The sequence below is a fragment of the Dermacentor variabilis genome, chromosome 2 (assembly GCF_050947875.1).
Source record: "Dermacentor variabilis isolate Ectoservices chromosome 2, ASM5094787v1, whole genome shotgun sequence".
Lineage (NCBI taxonomy): Eukaryota > Metazoa > Arthropoda > Arachnida > Ixodida > Ixodidae > Dermacentor > Dermacentor variabilis.
Window position 1 is genome coordinate 27,626,689 of NC_134569.1, and position 14,744 is coordinate 27,641,432.

Sequence of the window (14,744 nt, forward strand, 5' to 3'; positions counted from 1 at the left end):
TCCAATAGTTTTCAACGAAATGAAGTAAGGGAGATCGGTCGATAGTTGGTTGTTAATGTCACTTAGCCATTTTTAAGCACCCGTACAACCAGACCCGATCGGCAGTCTTTGGGAAGGGTGGAGGAAGATAGAGATACACCAAAAAATATCACTGCAAAACTTGCAATAATCTCTGCATAGCGACGCAAGAAGGCGTTTGGGATGTTATCCGGTCCTGGCGATGATTTCGTTTTTAATTTTAGCAACATAGGAGCTATACCAAGCTATAAAACGGCAGGGTCGACATAACAAGGGGTACGGCTGAAGGATGCATGGTTCTTTAGACTTGAAAAAACGCTGAGGAAAATAAATTCAGTGATAGTGACGTTGTTGTGCACGATGCAATCAATGGGTCAACCTTCGTGCTGCCTAGATAATTCCAGATTTTTTCTGGTGCACTGCGCATAAATCCAGACAGAGTATATTGAAGATACCGTTGCTTAGCCTTGCACACAGCCTTGCACCTTGAAGCTTGTTACATGTTTAGCGCCAGTTCTTTCTTTCAAGTTGTTCAGAGTACTCTTGCGTTTCCTTGATCAGCTTAGAGATTCGAATTTTGAGTTTCCGGTTGCACTTGTTACGCTGCCAGCGTTTCGCGAGACCCCTCCGCGCCTCCCACAGGTGGAGTAAGGGGGGGGGGGTCAACTAAGGGGGTGACTTGCGACAGCTGGATTGTCCTCGTATGCTTCTCGGCTCTTTCCACGACTCCTCTGATCCATATGTTCATGTCGTCTATCGTCGCATTAATGGCGCTCTCATCTTTGCGAAAGGCCTGTCAGTCGGTGATCTTGGCTTTTCCGATCTTCATCATTGCTTTGTGGTGCGGAATGATCGTTTGTACTATATAATGGTCGCTACCAAGATTCTCGTCCATGCAGCTCCACTCATACTGTTTGAGTCCCTGTACGAATGTGAGGTCGGGGCTGGTGTTTCTAGATACACTGTTGCCGGTGCGCGTGGGTGTCTGCGGGTCGTTGAGTAGCGTGAGGAGGTGTTGTTGGGCTACCTTGTGCACGTCTTCTCCTTTTTTCTTTGAGGCCGCATAACCCCAGGCCACATGGGGAGCATTAAAATCTCCAACGACTATCAGCCCGTTACCCTTGCTCAGCTTCTTCACCTCTCTCATTAGCTTGTCTAGATCCTTTAGGTGGTCCTTTGGTGGGCTGTACACGTTTAACACAAAGAGGCTTTGCTGCTGCTTTTTCTCGGGTACGATTTCGACGAGGGTGTGTTCGATGCGGTGTTGGATGTCGTGTCGTTGAGCGTTGTTGGCCTTCTTGGTCAAGATTGCTGTCCCCGTTTTACCGTCAGTGACGTGAGTGAGGTAACCACTGACCTTGAAGCCTTCAGCTTCGGTTTCTTGTAAGGCTATAATATCTGGGTCAAACTACTTACAGAATTGTACAAGGTTGCTTCTCTTACTTCGGATAGAATGACAGTTCCATTGCCAAATTTTGAGCCGTGGGTGTTGCTCGTAGTCACCTTCCTCTTTAGTTAGCCTCGCCATCTTGTTCGCTTAGGGTGTGCACTAACTTGGCTTCTCTCGCAGGGTACTTAGGTTTCTTGCGAGCATTATCTCTTCCTTCTAGCATGTGGATGCGTTGAGTGAAACTTTCTCCGGATTGTGTCATTTTGGTCTGTAGAGCCTGAATCTGGTTCTCTATTTCGTTCTTGAGAGATTGGAAGCCAGTCTGTATCATCTGTGTTACCGTGTTTTGCATAACCTGCGTTACTGTGGACAGTGTGGTTTCCATCATGACGGTCACGTTGGCGTTGATGCGGTCTTCAAGTGTCTTGAGGTCGTTCTGGGTTATCACCGCTCGGTTCGACAGTGTTGATGGCTCTGGTCGTGTGGGTGATGATGGTGGAGGTGGGGATGAAGGTGTATTATATTTTTATTGTTGATTGCAAGTGGCTTACATTGTAATATTGAGTAAACGAACGATTCATTTCTGCACTGTGCGCGACGTTTGTGGTATCGCTATATTTATGTTGTTTTTTCTTGTTGTTATTATTGCGCGCAACTTTATCTCATGTATCGCGGAATGCGTGTACATGTTATATATATATATATATATATATATATATATATATATATATATATATATATATATATATATATATATATATATGCCTGCTCACCGAGTTGCTATTCACAAAACACGCCGATGGGCGCGCAACAAATGGCGGAAGTCCGACACTCACCGCGACCGGATAGCGAGCGAATATGTTCGCCCATGCTGGACACCAACGCCTGGTCGTTCGCGCGTACGGTTGCGCGAACGGTGGTGCGTTCGAACGATCGTGTTCGTCCATTCCGGGGTAGGCCTTGCAAGATGGTTTCGCAGAAGCATGGATCGGCGCACGCGCCGAACGTCCGCGCCGCTTGCCGTACCCGAGTCAAAGAGGAAGAGCCTTCTCCTTTTCGCGCTCAAGTAACCTCGCCGTTAGGCGGCGTTAGGAGAGCAACACTCGCACCATCTCTCGTACTACCCTGCAAAAATACCGACCACCGCAGTAAAGCGACGCGGCGAAGCCGGATTACAGGAGACGGGAGCTATGCGAGAAAACAACCTATCAGGGGACGCGTGAGAGTCGCGCATCCCCACAATATATATATATATATATATAAACGAGAAGAAAGGGGGTTAACCGAGGGGCCCTATTTTTATTAGTCATATCATAAGAAGCCAACAAACACTGACACCAAGGACAACATAGGGGAAATTACTTGTGCTGAATAAATAAATTGAATAATGAAACGATAAATTATTGGAAATTAAAGTGAATGAAAAAACAACTTGCCGCAGGTGGGAACTCCCAAGGGTCTACTAGGATACATAAATACCCAAGAAAGTGGATGGGGAAACAGCGCCGCGGTAGCTCAATTGGTAGAGCATCGCACTCGAAATGCGAAGGTTGTGGGTTCGGTTCCCACCTGCGGCAAGTTGTTTTTTCATGCACTTTAATTTCCAATAATTTATCGTTTCATTATTCGATTTATTTATTCAGCACAAGTAGTTTCCCCTATGTTGCCCGTGGTGTCAGTGTTTGTTGGCTTCTTATGATATATACATATACATACACATATATATATATATATATATATATATATATAGTACTTACTCAATTCTAAGCACCCCTTTTTTTTACGATCGCGCTGCCCAAAGTGAGGGGGCGGGTGCTTAGATTCAAAAAATCTAGAATGACCCCCCCTCCCTCTTGTCGCTGCGACATCACGACGTGAGACAGGTGCGAGAAATAACATAAACAACCGCGCGAGTGCGGCTGTACGGCGTACTCGCGCCGCGGACGCTATTTCACGGCCTTGGCTACGCGCTCTTCTAACAAATAGGGGGGTGCTTAGATTTACATACAAAATTTTTTTCCAATTTCTTTTGCAACAATAGAGGGGGGTGCTTAGAATCGCGAAAATACAATATATATATATATATATATATATATATGTAGCGACCTTCGAACCTTTCCCCGGCCCGCTGCGACGACTCGCTGTAAAGCAGACAATGCGCCTCCTGATGACAGCCAGCGGCGCCAGCGAGTCTAGCCACGTCCGACGGACCGAGTATTGCTTGTTGATTTGCTGTCGCCTTCACGGTGTACTTGGAGCAAGAGAACTCCTGGAAAAGGGTGCTTTACGGTGCTTTCTCACGGGCCCCAGAAGTCGTCACTGTTAATGGACAGACGCGGCGGCTAGTTGCGAGGTCACCTCTGGGATGAAGAGGCGCCTACTTCGGTCAAGCGTACCAACCCCTGCCTTGGACGACCCACTCCCCTCGGTGTGTTCGGTGAGACCAAAGTGCGGAAGCGAGAGTGTGAACCCTCCCCCTCAAAGGCGGGTCGACTACAATGACTTTGGACGCTCCCATTGGACGAAGGTTGAACGGCAGTTTTCCCTCACCTAGGGATCTAGGGAGGACAGAGTGTTTTTAAGCAGCCATTGTCGGCTGTTCGGCGTGCTTTCTTTTTAAGTCATGCTAGACTGATGAAATGTAATGTTCTCCAACCTAGCTTCATGTAGATAATGTAAATAAATCCCATATTCCTCGTTCTCGAAGAGAACAAGTCCCTCCCTGATTATGATTATTGAATGCATGTGTCTAGAGCAGTTTTACAGAAACATCCCACAATCTGTGAAGCTGTGTGTGCAAGACAGAGGAAGTGTAAACACTGTGGAAAGGGCGGCTGAATTAGCCGAAGAGTACGCAACGCGTAGAAAGCTGAACGCCGAGGACGGAAATTGGGACGGTCGAAATGGACCGCAGAAACCATTTCCGTTCAAAAAGGGTTCGCAGACTAGACGACCGGAGCCTAGCTGTAGACGTGGAGCAAAAGAGCTCAGAAAAGAGCTAGAAGTACAACGAGGAAACCATACAAAAAGAGCAGAGAAGAAAATTCGAATCTTTTAGGCCAATCCGCTGCTATAAGTGCCACAATCTCGTACATGTCGCTGTAAACTGCGGGAAGCCTAGCGTAGTTTTCTGACAAGTTTTCTGATGAAAAAGACGAGAATATGGAACTTTTGAGCCCATATATTCACGACCTGCAAATTAATGGGAAACCATGCCGGGTGCTGCGAGACAGCGCCGCCTCTATGGACATTCTCCATCCGTCTTACGTGACGGTAGATTACTTCACTGGAGAAGTAGTATGGATCAAACAAGTTGTAGAACAACACAGCGTGTGTCTGCCCATGGCCAAAGTCAAAATCGGTGGAATGTTCGGGGAGCTAGTGACCGAGGCTGCAGTTTCCAAATTTTTGTCACTGCAGTACCCTTACATTTTTTCGAATCGGTCGGATCAGTAAACGCGTGACAAAGGGCTTAAACTTGCTTATGGAATACTACTGGCCTGGCTGTTTCAAAGAGGTAGAAAACTTTGTAAGATCATGCGACGCCTGCCAGCGCTCGGTTAAACCAGGAGAAACCTGGAAAGCTCTACTAAGGTAGTGCTTTCGTCGGGTTACAGGTACTTGTTTACCATGCTTTGTTCGGCTACAAAGTTTCCGGAGGCAATCCCTCTGAAAGAACTCAGCTCCTCCGAAGTAGTAGACGCGCTTTTGACAGTATTCTCACGATTTTGGTTTCCAGCCGAAATTCAGTTGGATCAAGGGTCAGTATTCACGAGCTCACTGACTTCCACATTCTCACAAAAGTGCGGAGTAAAGTTGATTCACAGTTTGGTCTATAATCCTCAGTCAAATAGTGTAGAGAGGTGACATTCAGTGCTTAAGCGAGCTTTGCGGGCGCTCTGTTACGAACGCAAGGAGGACTGGGAGAATTGTCTTCCGGCCACTTTGTTTGCTTTGCGAACGGTTCCTCATGAGGCTACAGGGTTCTCGCCAGCAGAACTAGTGTATGGGAGTACACTCCGTTCTTCACTGAGAATGTTAAGAGAGATGTGGGAGGAAAGAGGATAGAGTCCAACAGTGGTACGTGCTAAATCTCCTGGAACGGCTAAGTCCAACCAAATAACTAGTCGAAAAGAACATGGGAGTAGCTCAAAAGAACGCCAAGTTTTATTACGACAAGAATGCGAGGCTTCCCACGTTTACCGCCGGAGACCAGATAATGACCCTCAAACCTTCAAGAAAGAACAAACTTGAAGTTCACTGGCACGGACCCTTTAAAGTTTTGCACAAATTTTCGCAGAATAACTATGCTCTGAAAATGCCCGGTCGCAGGAAGGAGGTGAGGATATACCTCTGCAATTTGATGAAGCTGTACGTAGAGCGCAGCGGAGTCGTTAACTTTACCATCAAGGTGCAGGATGACACTAGTGCCGAGTTTAATGAATATAAGGCGACCTCCAACTCTGAAATCAGCCTGGAAGAAGTGGTAAAACATTCGGTAAGCTCGCACGTTCTTAGATCCGAGCATATAGATGAGCTAAGAGGGCTGTTAGGGGAATATCTCGATAGATTCAGCGATCGATCGGCCAGGTAGAACCGAACTAATAACGCATGAAATAGAACTGACATCAACCGAACCCGTATGATCGAAGCCTTTCAGGGTGTCTCCACGACTGAGAGAAATTATGGAGGCAGCGATACAGCGCATGCTAGAGTTGGGAATTATTGAGTCCGCTGAGAGTGACGTCGCCGCTAATACTTGGAGGAGCCCCTAATAAGGACCCTCGTCCGTGTGTTGATAACAGGAAGGTTTAAATGCCATCACTAGGGATCAGCTGTACCCGATACCCAACATTGAGGAACAAATCGAAAGAGCTAACGCTGCTAAATACAGTTCAACTATAGATCTCTTGCGGCGATACCGGCAAGTTCCCCTTTCAGAAAGTGCCAGCCGCTATGCCGCATTTATCTCACCTGTAGGCACTTTTCGCCCTCTCGCCCTCAGCTTCGGGCTGAAGGACGCACCGTTTAGCTTCTCTAAGTTAATGGATATTGTTCTAAAAGACTTGCAGGATTTCGCCTTGCCATGTCTTGATGATGTAGCAATTTTTTCGGACAGCTGGAAAGAGCATGTATCGCACCTCAAGCAGGTGTTCTCACGGTTGAGGGAAGCCGGCTTAACGATGAAAGCGGAAAAGCGTAGATTTGGCTGTTCGCAGGTTACTTATCTGGGCCATGTTGTCGGCCAGGGCATGAGACGGCCGGCCGAGCTGAAAATAGCTGCGATTGGAGATTTTTCACAGCCTCGCACGAAAGCAGACATTCGTTTATTTTTGGGACTTGTGGGGTACTATCAACGGTGCATTAATAATTACTCGCAAATAGCAATTCGTTTAACAGACGCCCTCCGAAAGGGAGCACCGAGTAGCGTGCACTGGGATAAGGACAAAGAGAACACAAATTTCCAAGGTTTGAAAACGCTATTGGTCTCTCGTCCTCTGCTTCGCGCGCCAGACTACGCAAAGGAATTCATAGTTCAGTGCGACGCAAGCGACAGGGGTATGGGCGTGGTACTTAGTCAGGTCGGCGACGATAATGAGGAACATCCTATCCTCTATGCCAGCCGTAAACTAACTGTAAGAGAGGAAGTCCACAGCGCTTCAGAGAAGGAATGTGCTCATTTAGTTTGGGCAGCCCAGAAGTTGCCGTGTTACTTGCAGGGAGCGAGGTTCCTCTTCAAGACCGACCACTGTCCTTTGACGTGGCTCAATCAAATGTCACACAAAAATGGCCGCTTGCTCCGATGGAGCCTCATTCTACAAGAGTACTACTTCTCCGTTAGATATAAGAAGGGAAAGTTGCATAGCAATGCGGATGGCTTGAGCAGGCTAATTTGAATTCTTTTTGGATGCCACCTAAATTTTGGAGTTGTTATTGTTAATTTTGTTAAGCCGAGAAGATCCCCTCTCATATAGCAGTACTCCATCCATGATTGCTGAATTTGTCAGCACGAAATTCCTTCAAAATTGGTGTAGCGAAATGCAGCATTTGTTGTTTCTGCACTTACGTTTTCTTTGAAGCCTAGCTGGTCTAAAGCGATACGTCATCGCGCAGAGCCGTGTTGTGGGGTTTGCTTTGCAGTTGCCTGTCTTTGTTCGATGTATTGGGGCGGTGTCATCATTTCACAGCTGGTCGCTGCAAGCCAAGGCACCCCCCCCCCTTGCCACCATCCATTCTCTTCCTGCCCAGCGGTTATCAGCACTGGCCAGTCGAGATTTCCTGGGCCATGGAGGAGCTGTTACGATCGGCCTGCAGGGGTACTGAACTGCAAACCTTTCACAGCCTACTCCAGGTGTTTGGATCGACCTGCGGTGTTAGCGATCTTCGGAGAGGCGACCTTCGAACCTTTCCCCGGCCCGCTGCGACGACTCGCTTTGTAAAGCAGACAATGCGCCTCCTGATGACAGCCAGCGGCGCCAGCGAGTCTACACTCTAAGAACAGTTTACACCCTTCAGCGTGCCCCTTCTGCCACACAACAATAATCGTCATCTCCCTTGATGCGTTTCCTTTCTTTAACGCTGCGAGCCCGGAAATTTCCTGTAACGAACGGCACGCGCGTTATCAGCATAGAACAGTTTATACCCTTTGGGGTGCCCCTTCTGATAACGCGCGTGCCGTTCGTTACTGGAAAGTTCCGGGCTCGCACGGTTAAAGAAAAGAAATGCATAAGGCAGATGACGATTATTGTTGTGTGGCAGAAGGGGCATGCCAAAGGGTGTAAACTGCTCTTAGAGTGTAGCCACGTCCGGCGGACCGAGTATTGCTTGTTGATTCGCTGTCGCCTTCACGGTGTACTTGGAGCAAGAGAACTCCTGGAAAAGGGTGTTTTGCGGTGCTTTCTCACGGGCCCCAGAAGTCGTCACTGTCAATGGACAGACGCGGCGGCTAGTTGCGAGGTCACCTCTGGGATCAAAAGGCGCCTGCTTCGGTCAAGCGTATCAACCCCTGCCTAGGACGACCCACTCCCCTCCGTGTGTTCGGTGAGACCAAAGTGCGGAAGCGAGAGTGTGAACCCTCCCCCTCAAAGGCGGGTCGACTACAATGACTTTGGACGCTCCCATTGGACGAAGGTTGAACGGCAGTTTTCCCTCACCTAGGAACCTAGGGAGGACAGAGTGTTTTTAAGCAGCCGTTGTCGGCCGTTCGGTGTGCTTTCTTTTTAAGTCATGCTAGCCTGATGAAATGTAACGTTCTCCAACCTTCATGTAGATATTGTAAATAAATCCCGTATTCCTCGTTCTCGATTAGAACAAGTCCCTCCCTTCAACAACGCCCTTAGCGTGGATGAGTCAGACGACGGCATGGGCCAGCTACCACTTAATTCATGCCCGACCCCAACTCTTACAAGGCTATCAATGTGAAGGCAACCGTTGGCTTTTCATGCTCACCGAGCCTATGCATCTGTGCATGGAGTTTCGGCCACTTGCATGTAACTTTTGAATATTAAAGTGCATTCTAGAAGGCCAATTTTCAAGCAGCCTTTCTAACTGATCAGTCGTTAAAATGTCGCCAATTGTTCGTTCAAGTCACTAAAAAAATTCGCTGATGGCTAAATAGAAAACTTTTCCGTAAACAGACAAAATGTCACTAAATCTAGTGACAAAATCGCTAATATGGCAACACTGATAAATACCGGTAAATTATAAGAAGCAAATCTGATTTTGTGTTTTCAAAGATGGTTAGGTTAGGTGGCCGCAACAAACGGGGGATGGGGCAAGGGGTGGTAGAATAAACTTGTTTTGGGCTGCACAGCGACAGCAATTCTCAGCAATGCAGCTTGCAAGGCAAGTCCAGCAGGCGTCTCGCGCCGCAAAGCACGCTAACCCTTAATAGCTTAGTGCTGCCGGCCGAGCATGATCTCCTACGTGACGTGGCGACGACGCCCGAAAGACCATCCTAGCTGCCCAAGCAGGGTATACGTAATAAAGAAACCCTACCTATGTGACCTCAATTCTGCGAGGAAGCTTGGCATCAGCTGTTGTTTTGTTCGATCTGTCAGTACACCGGCGATATTGCCCGCTTTCACAAGTGTGTGTGTGTGTGTGTGTGTGTTTGTGTGTAAGAGAGGGACATGCCTCCCCCCCCTCACACACACAGACACACCCATAGGCACGCCGATGAGCATTTCCAGCCACTACCCCAGAAATAAACATCTTTCCCAATATATCTTATGCATACTTCGCTACTGTTTACACCACAATTAGGAGACACACATCACAATGATGTGAACAGAAGTTTTTGTGTACGTATGTACCACAATTACGAGAAAACGTCACTGCAGCTATTTCCGCAATATGTTCAGAAGGGCAGTGGCAGTAGTTTTCTTACAATGTTAAAATAATCTGCGAAAAATCATGTGAAACACTATATCATAGCCTGTGAAATAAATCATCGTGTGAGCCGAGTGTTGTCATTGCGATGTACTCATGGATGCAGCCGTGACGATGTTGGTGTAATGTTAAACTAGTCTTCACGTTGTTGGGTAACTTGAACCTTCACCCGACCTCTCGAACGAAAAGTCACCGGTGCCAAAGCTTTTCAGGTTGTCCTGGACGCACATTGTCACCTGTAAACGTTGGACGCACGTCAGATAAAATAGTCATTATTCACGTGCGACGAATTATGAGATGCTACATTACTTTAAGTTATGTAACAGCGCGGAAAAATAAGGAAGGGACGACGATAGAGAAAGAATGAAAAGAGCGGCTGTTACATAACTTGCAATAAACCAACTAGCCCAGCAAGCAACCATAACAGATTATTGTCGTACGCAGCGACATACCGCGGAAACCTTCGCTGTCGACGCCGTAATATTCAGCGGACGCGATCGGCATTTGTGCCACTGCATTTTGTTGAAACTGCATTGAGATAAATATAGTTACATGGAGCCACATGAGTGGAACACACAAAACCGCTATGTCTAAATACGAATATATGAGATCATACGAATGTTAAGTGCTTGTTATCATCTTCAACGCATTCATTCATATTATCATTTGTCAAATCTTAGTGAGAGGCGCTCAGCTCGGTCGAAGGGAGCTGAACACGTCTTTTGCAAAGAAACGGCAGCTTACATTTGGTAGAAACGGTATAACTTGTCGCTTCTTTTTTTCTCTTTTGGTTTAGCCCGATGATGTGCCGCTTCATCGAAATTAAATTTTCGCGGCAAACTGCGCCTTTGAGCCAGACCAACCCGACCGAACATCGACCGAAGCTTTTGTTACTTTCGTTGAAGCGACGCTAGACTTCAGCGAAGCTAAGCGCATGGCCTCCAAGATTTTCGACGCGCGAGAGTCACGGAAGCTGGGCTGAATGGCCGCTAAGTGCACATCTGTTCCATGAGGTGGCGAGAGGCGCGCAGCTGAAAGCTCACTTGGTCACTGCGCCGCTGGAGCAACTTTCGCTTTCTGGCCTGCCCTCCCCCGCACGTAAGTGTTCGAGCGAAAATCCTCCGCCCTGACCAAAATATCTCCCACCCGTGGTCCCGCGCCCTACTGTGCCGTTGGTCGTGTGTCTTCCCGTGTCCGCAACAACATTCCTTCAGGAAGATCAAGGACCCACCGTACGACACCGTGTGCAACCACCGTGCGCAAGACTCTGGCTAGCTGCTAGCACCGCGCACTCCACGACAAGTGATCCGCGCGATGTGGCGCAGACAGTTGGTGGCGCTCGTCAGAACCGGGAAGTTGTCCAGCACGGATGCACCAAGGTCGTAGGGGATTAAAGCGCCGTCGCATCGTTTCATATCGAGCCGGATTCCCCGTCCTCTTTCCGTGGCCGCCCGCTGCGAACAGACTGAAGGGGATCGACGAAGGGCAGCGGCATCGGGCCTCGGCGGCAAAAAAAATGTAACGGCGTGCCGAGGTGGGTCCCACTGGCGTCAGCCGCGCGTCTGCGCGGCTGTTGTCGCTAATAACTGTCGGCAGATGTGCGCCAGAGGGTAACAACCCCTCATGGGTTCTAGCTTGCAGCCTGGCGCTCTCCTTCGGCTACGGCGCGCGCCTCTTGTTTCGCGTTTATTATTCTTGTGGCATTGCATAGTTTCAACGTGGGCTATTAAATTTCCCATGGTGCGATAATTCATATAGTTGGCGAACACTTACGTAACTCGCACTCGATAGTTATCTGCGGGGGGAGGGGGGGAAGAAATGGGGAAAAAAAGAAGTGTGGCGCTATTCGTATCTATGCTCTTTCATAATCTCATGATTAATGAACTAGGTCCAAAAAGTAAGGAAGCAGTGTTGAAAGCAGTAGAAAAAAGTCTGAAAGATAAGCTAATACCAGACAGTTAGCGACAATTGCCAATTGACAAGAACTTTATTGATGTACATAATACGGATGTAATGGTCAACGGTCAGGACACGTGTCCTGGCCGTTGACCATTACATCCGTATTATACAGGTTAACAATGCAGGCAATTAAAGCTGCGAGCATGGGCAGATAGTAATGACATTTTGGGAGAACTTCAGAATGGCTTCAGAATAGGTAGGCGTCTGGATGATAATTTATTTGTCCTTGCTCAGTCTATTGATATATGCAGAGTAGAAAGGAGGACGTTATATGCGGCCTTTGTAGACATTACAGGAGCATATGACAACGTAGACCGCAACATTCTGTGTGATATTCTAGAAGGGGAGGGCTTGGGCGACGTTTGTATACAGCTTTTGAGAGAGATTTACCTAGAAAATGCCGTCTGCGTTGAATGGGAAGGGATGAGGAACGAGGAAAAAGCTGATATCAACAAGGGACTGAGGCATGGGTGCCCTTTATCACCACTGCTGTTTGTAATGTACATGGTGAAGATGTAAAGGGCGCTAGATGAAAGTAATTAGGGGTTTAATTTCTCATACAAACAGGCCGGTACAGTAGTTGAGCAGCAGCTTCCAGGATTGTTTTATTCGGACAACATTGTGTTGCTAGCTAACAAGCAAAGTAATTTGCAACGCCTAGCTAATATCTATGGACAGGAAAGCGAGAATTTAGGTCTGAAATTTAGCGCTAAAAAATCAGGTGCTATGGTATTCAATGAAAACAGTGAACAGACAGTGTCAATTCAGGGCCGGAAAATACCTCGGGTAAAAGAATATAAATACCTTGGTATATGGATAAACGAAGGCAATAGATATATGGAAACAGGAAAAAATCATAACAGTAAAGGGGAAGAGAAATGCAGCCATAATGAAGCACAGAGCGCTATGGGGATACAATAGGTACGAGGTCCTCCGAGGTATGTGGAAAGGTGTAACGGTTCCAAAACTTACATTTGAAATGCGGTTGTTTGCTTGAAATCAGGGGACTCGATGGCAACCAAAGGTCAGTGGGACGCCTCGCATTTGGCGCTCACGGGAAGACTACAAAGGAAGCTGTGCAGGGTGACATGAGCTGGACAAGCTTCGAAGTTAGAGAAGCTCACAGTAAAATTGATTATGAAGAGCTACTGAGGAATATTGAAGAAAGTAGATAGTCTGGGAGTGTTTTCAGGTATTTATACAGGAAGAACATTGATTCACAGTCGAGGAAAATAACTAGGAAGCTCACCAATAAGTATGTGACCTGTATGGGGAGCAACATGGCGACAAAGGACATCAAGCGGAAAGTCAGAGAGGCTGAGATAATCTCATGGGTGGCAGCAATGGAAAAGAAACCTGGCATAAGTAACTACTTAAGAGGAAAAAGACGAAATCAGAAAAGAAACAATTTATAAAGTTCCCTTTGAGTTATCATAAATTGTTTCTTTCCTGATTTCGAAGTGAAATCAAGGTGCCTTAGAACACGCACTTATAAAGCGAGATATAAGAAGGAAGGAGAAGCATGTGCATGCTGCGGTAAAGCTAGGGAAACCATGGAGCATGTTTCATTAGAATGTGAAGATATCTGCCCAGCGGTCGATTTTGGCACCTCTGGCCTCCTTCAGGCCCTTGCGTTCAGCAAGATCAGGGCGAAAGTAAACATGTACGCAGTAGAGATTAGTAAGCGGCGATTGGAAGAGTGTTGGAAGAAAAGTAGGGAAACGACAAGCAATGGAGGCGGGCAAAAACAAAGTTCTCAATAGGAGTTCAGAAAGTTTGGTTATGGGAATTCATCGTGTTTTTTTCTTTTCCTTTATTTTTTGTCTTCTTGAACATAGGTAGGTCACTAGGCAATATAATAACAAGAGCTTGGTGGCGCAACCCACCACTCCGTTCCAAAGGGGACGCTCATAGCGCCCATCCATCGGTCTATCCGTCCATTCTCTTTTTGCGTGGACTGTCTTAATTGGGCAACATTCGTTCCACTCACATCGTTCTCCCATTCTAAGTTGTTTCTGTGACTTTACCACATTTAATACGTTCGCCTTTATGTCCAAGCAGATGCTTGACTGCAATCGAGCGGTCGCTCTCACATTGTTATATGCATTACAGGGTGTTTCAGCGAACGGATTCCAAAATTTTTAAAGATTGCCTGTGTCAGATAGCACAATTCTAGTCCATGAGCTGGCCTACTAGAAGAGGAGGAGATTACTTGCACAAAAATTGAAATGCCTAATCGACCATTTAAGAAAAATTCACAAAAGAAGTTTTGAACTTAATGCCTTATGGCAGATATTGCAAGCTACACATTCTAGCAGGTGAGGCTCCGAGGTGTGTCCACTTGAAAAGAATCGTGTGAATGACACCATTTGCGAGATGTAATTTTTGGAGTCGGGTATGAATTAGTTGGTAGCTGTCCCATGCCGTCGTCACTAATCCGTCGTCGTAACTAGTCACTAATGCCGTCGTAACTAATCCACGCTGAGGATGTTGTTGAAGTGAGAGACTTGTTCTCATCGAGGGCGATGAATATGGGTTTATTTACAGTATCTACAGAAGGACGTTGCAGTTCGTCAGTCTAGCATGATTGCGAGAGAAAGCGCGCTGAGGAGCCGCGCTTTCTCTCGCAATCATGCTCCTTAAATACACTTCGTCCTCCCTAGATCCCTAGGTGAGGGAAAACGTTCGACCAGAGTCATCGTAGCCGAGCCGCCTTTGAGGGGGAGGGCTTACACACACGCTTCCGCACAGGTTTCACTGCCCCCACCGAGGCGGGACGGTCTTCGCAGAAATGGGTATTGCCCTAAGGAGGCGCCTCTTAATCCCCGAGCTGACACCCGCAGAGTGGCTGCCGTGGTTCTCCATTGTCTTGCGTCCTGAAAGGCGCGTGGGACGGGGCCGCCAAATACATTCCTTCAGGAGCTTTCCCGCCCCGTCAGATCAGGTCGGTGATGGCGAGTTCACTAACAAAGCCTGGTTCGCCGAA

General features: G+C 47.3%; 1 protein-coding gene and 1 non-coding gene across 3 annotated transcripts in view; both read left to right on the forward strand.

Moving 5' to 3' along the window:
- Positions 1 to 2,912: 2,912 nt before the first annotated feature.
- On the forward strand, positions 2,913 to 2,985 carry TRNAS-CGA (transfer RNA serine (anticodon CGA)). The gene has a single exon. It is a non-coding gene; the product is annotated as a tRNA-Ser (tRNA).
- A 7,850-nt stretch (positions 2,986 to 10,835) lies between these two features.
- HDAC4 (histone deacetylase 4) overlaps positions 10,836 to 14,744 on the forward strand; it is a 308,518-nt gene continuing 304,609 nt past the window's right edge. For both annotated transcript variants that reach the window (XM_075679990.1, XM_075679992.1), the window contains exon 1: positions 10,836 to 11,333. The gene's annotated coding sequence lies outside the window, so the exon portion shown is untranslated. The remainder of the gene's footprint in view (positions 11,334 to 14,744) is intronic.